The 4,241-nt window shown below is 50.2% G+C and overlaps 1 pseudogene across 1 annotated transcript; it reads left to right on the top strand.

The window, feature by feature from the left end:
• The first annotated feature begins 2,221 nt into the window (after nt 1-2,221).
• Nucleotides 2,222-3,779, top strand: LOC307181452 (protein-L-isoaspartate O-methyltransferase domain-containing protein 2-like; annotated as a pseudogene). The gene has a single exon. The product of its transcript is annotated as a protein-L-isoaspartate O-methyltransferase domain-containing protein 2-like (transcript).
• The last annotated feature ends 462 nt before the right edge of the window (nt 3,780-4,241 follow it).

Here is a 4,241-nt window from a genome sequence, read left to right as displayed (position 1 = left end):
AAAAAGGGCGTATGCGTTTTTTCCTGAATATATTCAGGAAAAAACGCATACGCCCTTTTTGGCCAACCAAGCAAGCTTGCAAAGGAAATCTGCACTACAATGAAGTCTCACTTCCCCCCGGTCAAAAGGGCCATCTGAAAAAAGTGTAAAATCCAGAAAGGCAGGACAGGCCATGGAGAACTGGGAGCCTTGTTATGCTGATGGGCGGGATGTAAATTGCCAACAGACACTCGAGAGAAGTGTATGGTGTTTCCTGAAACATCTAAAAAACAAAGCAACAGAGCCTAGGGCACTTCCACTTATGGTCCTATAGCTTAGGGAAATTAAAATCAAAAAGACACAGCCACCCCAAAGTTTGGGACGCCTCTGTTTACAAGAACCTCGTTTACAGTACAAGTTCAACATCGCAGAAAGTGAAAAATGGATAAAGAAGTTGTGGTATTTACTTACAAAGCAATATCACTCAGCAATGAAATCTATGTCATCAGGCCCTTAGCAGCACAATGAGTGGATTCAGGTATGATGATTCTAACTGAAATAAGTCACACAGAAAAAGAAACATCATAAGATATCAGTAATACATGGAATGGAACCTTGGCTACACAGGAACTGAATTACAGAACAGAACAGGGTCTCAAATTTAGAAAACCAACTTATTCTTGCTTAAGGGTAAAGGTGAGTTGGGGTGCTGCATAAAACCAGAGATTGAAATGAGCACAGATAAAGTTCCTTAAGTCAAATATGGAATAGACAAGAGCTACTCCTTGCTCAACGAAATGGACTCAACACCGCATATTAAACGCCTAAGAATGTACCTGACTAGTAAGTATCGTAAAACCTATGGATTGCTATGTCTCCAAAAGAGAATCAAGCATGTGTACAGGGGCATAAACGCAGCAGTGATAGGATTGGAGAGGTTTGGTGAGCAAATGAAGACCCTTTGAAGTCATATTGCATGGTACCCATTACACGGGTCTCAACTCTCCAGGTTTAAGGTATTCTTCCTTCAGCTAAAACATGCATGTGGAACCCAAGTATGATCAACCATGTGAACGGGAGACGTGTTCAAATATGTCTCAGTTTTCCTCCCCTGGTACTCGGGTGCAACATTCCAGACGCTTTACTAACACTCTCCCCACTTGGAGAGTCAGCACCTTTAACCTCCTGTTTGGCCCAGTTTGCAATTTCTGCGGAAGATGAACAGGAATAGCGAGAACCAATGAGAGGCTAGCTGGAGGTGTCTGGACGGGCCAATTGAACTCTCATTTCCCACCAGGAAGAGGAATTAACCAAAGGCTCAGCATGCCGTGCCGAAACCAGATTAGGGCCTGAAGCTATCCTGCGGTGTTGCGGCCAGGTCACAAGAAAGCGAGTTAAAGAAAGGAGCTCAGGGGCACTGTAATTCACAAACCTGCAGAGTTATAAATGACAGCAATCGTCCAAAAATAGACTGAAGTAAGGCTGCCAAGAGGACTTGAAAGCGGGGCAGAATTGCAGGAAACCGATTTCAGGAGGTAGACTGGAATTGCATTGAAAGCATAGGAAAAGAGGCAGAACGTCCACAATGATGCACTTGGCCAAAAAGGGCGTATGCGTTTTTTCCTGAATATATTCAGGAAAAAACGCATACGCCCTTTTTGGCCAACCAAGCAAGCTTGCAAAGGAAATCTGCACTACAATGAAGTCTCACTTCCCCCCGGTCAAAAGGGCCATCTGAAAAAAGTGTAAAATCCAGAAAGGCAGGACAGGCCATGGAGAACTGGGAGCCTTGTTATGCTGAAGGGCGGGATGTAAATTGCCAAAAACCACTCGGGAGAAGTGTATGGTGTTTCCTGAAACATCTAAAAAACAAAGCAACAGAGCCTAGGGCACTTCCACTTATGGTCCTATAGCTTAGGGAATTTAAAATCAAAAAGACACAGCCACCCCAAAGTTTGGAACGGCTCTGTTTACAAGAACCTCGTTTACAGTACAAGTTCAACATCGCAGAAAGTGAAAAATGGATAAAGAAGTTGTGGTATTTACTTACAAAGCAATATCACTCAGCAATGAAATCTGTGTCATCTGGCCCTTAGCAGCACAATGAGTGGATTCAGGTATGATGATTCTAACTGAAATAAGTCACACAGAAAAAGAAACATCATAAGGTATCAGTAGGGCGGATGTCGGGGCTGCGTAGTGGGAGGCGGACTGGCGAGGGACGCCGGAAGAGCTGCAGGTGCGGCCCAGCGGCCGATTCCGCGGGCCCGCCGAGCCAGGAGGTACTGAGCCGCCGCCGCCGCCGCCGCCGCCCTCGGCCCGGCCTGCAGCGGGGTATGGGGGCGGTGCGGCCCCTCGGCCCCCTCCCCCTCTCTCCCTCCTCTCCACCCCTCCCCTTCCCGTGGTCCCGGGCTCCCGGACCCTCCCCCAGGGCCGCATTCTCCTCTCCCCGTCTTCCTGTCCTCTTCCGCTGTCCTCTCGTTCCCCACCCCCAAGCATAAACACCCCTCCGCGTCCCAGGCGTCTCCCGTCACCCCTCCCCCCTCCCTGGGGGTCCGCCCTCCAGCATTCCGGGGGTTCCCGAGGTCTCTCCAGCGGCAGCTTTCTGTAAGCGCGGTCCCGAAGATGGGAGGCGCGGTGAGTGCTGGTGAAGACAACGACGAGCTGATAGACCATCTGAAGGCGGCGCAGTACATCCGCTCCGAGCTGGTGGAGCAGGCCTTCCGAGCTGTTGACCGCGCCGACTATTACCTCGAGGAGTTTAAGGAGAACGCGTACAAGGACCTGGCGTAGAAGCACGGGAACATCCACCTCTCTGCTCCGTGCATCTATTCGGAGGTGATGGAGGCCCTGGACCTGCAGCCTGGCCTTTCCTTCCTGAACCTGGGCAGCGGCACCGGCTACCTCAGCTCCATGGTGGGGCTCATCCTCGGTCCTTTTGGTGTGAACCACGGGGTGGAACTCCATTCAGATGTGACAGAGTATGCGAAGCAGAAGCTGGACTTTTTCATCAGGACGAGTGACAGCTTCGACAAGTTTGACTTCTGCGAGCCCTCCTTCGTCACCGGCAATTGCCTGGAGATCTCTCCAGGCTGCTCTCAGTATGACCGGGTGTACTGCGGGGCAGGCGTGCAGAAGCAGCACGAGGGGTACATGAAGAGCCTCCTCAAAGTCGGGGGCGTCCTGGTCATGCCGCTGGAAGAGAAGTTGACTAAGATAACTCGGACGGGTCCTTCCGCCTGGGAAACCAAAAAGATTCTGGCTGTGTCTTTTGCTCCACTCGTCCAGCCCTGCCAGTCGGAGTCAGGAGAATCACGACTTGTCCACACCCCTGGCGGTTCGCAGCCTCCAGGACCTGGCGCGCATTGCCATCCGGGGCACCATTAAGAAGGTCATCCACCAGGAAGCTGTGAACAAAAACGGGAACGGACTGAAGAACACTCCCAGGTTTAAACGGAGGAGAGTTCGCCGCCGCCGAATGGAAACGATTGTCTTTTTGGACAAAGAGGTGTTTGCCAGTCGGCTCTCCAACCCCTCTGATGACACCAGCTGCGGAGACCTGGAAGACGAGCGGCAAGAAGAAGAGGTGACAACCCCACCGGACACCAAGCCCGAGCCCCCGGTGAACTTCCTGCGTGAGAAGGTCCTGAGCCTCCCTCTGCCAGATCCCCTGAAGTACTACCTGCTTTATTACAGAGAAAAGTAAGTCTGTGGTCCAGGGGAGGAGGCCAAGCCTTCCTGGAGGGCTGCCCGCAGCAGGTGCACTGGAGGAGGAAGGGGCTCCCGCTCTGCATCTCGTCTTCTCGTCTGTCCTTGACTGTCCTGTAGAGTTTTCATCCAGTCATCTGATTTCTGTAAACATAGTCTGACAAACATAAGGTGCAAGGGGGAATGTCTCAAAAGGGCGAGAGTCTCCTGGAGGAGGGGTTGACTTCACACTCTCAGGAAATGCTGAGGTCTACACGTGGAGGTGGCCTGGAGACCGTTTCTTACACAAGGTACACGTGTCTGCATCAGAAAGGAAAACTGAAGTTGAAATTAATCTGTGTTTCTTATAAAAGGTGAGACAAAAAGCACAAGTTGCTAAGTGTATGAAATCTTTTCTGAGTGGGACACGCCTATGTGCAAGTTTGAATTTTACGGAATCAACCTCTTAATTACTGGCACCGAGTAATTAAAGATTTATTAAAAGATTAATTTAAAAGATTTAACTAAATGTTTTAGTTATTTGGAACGTGGATACTTGATTGAAAAGCCCTCTC

This window comes from Stenella coeruleoalba, assembly GCF_951394435.1.
Source record: "Stenella coeruleoalba genome assembly, contig: scaffold_135, whole genome shotgun sequence".
Lineage (NCBI taxonomy): Eukaryota > Metazoa > Chordata > Mammalia > Artiodactyla > Delphinidae > Stenella > Stenella coeruleoalba.
This window is presented reverse-complemented; position numbering and strand designations above follow the sequence as displayed.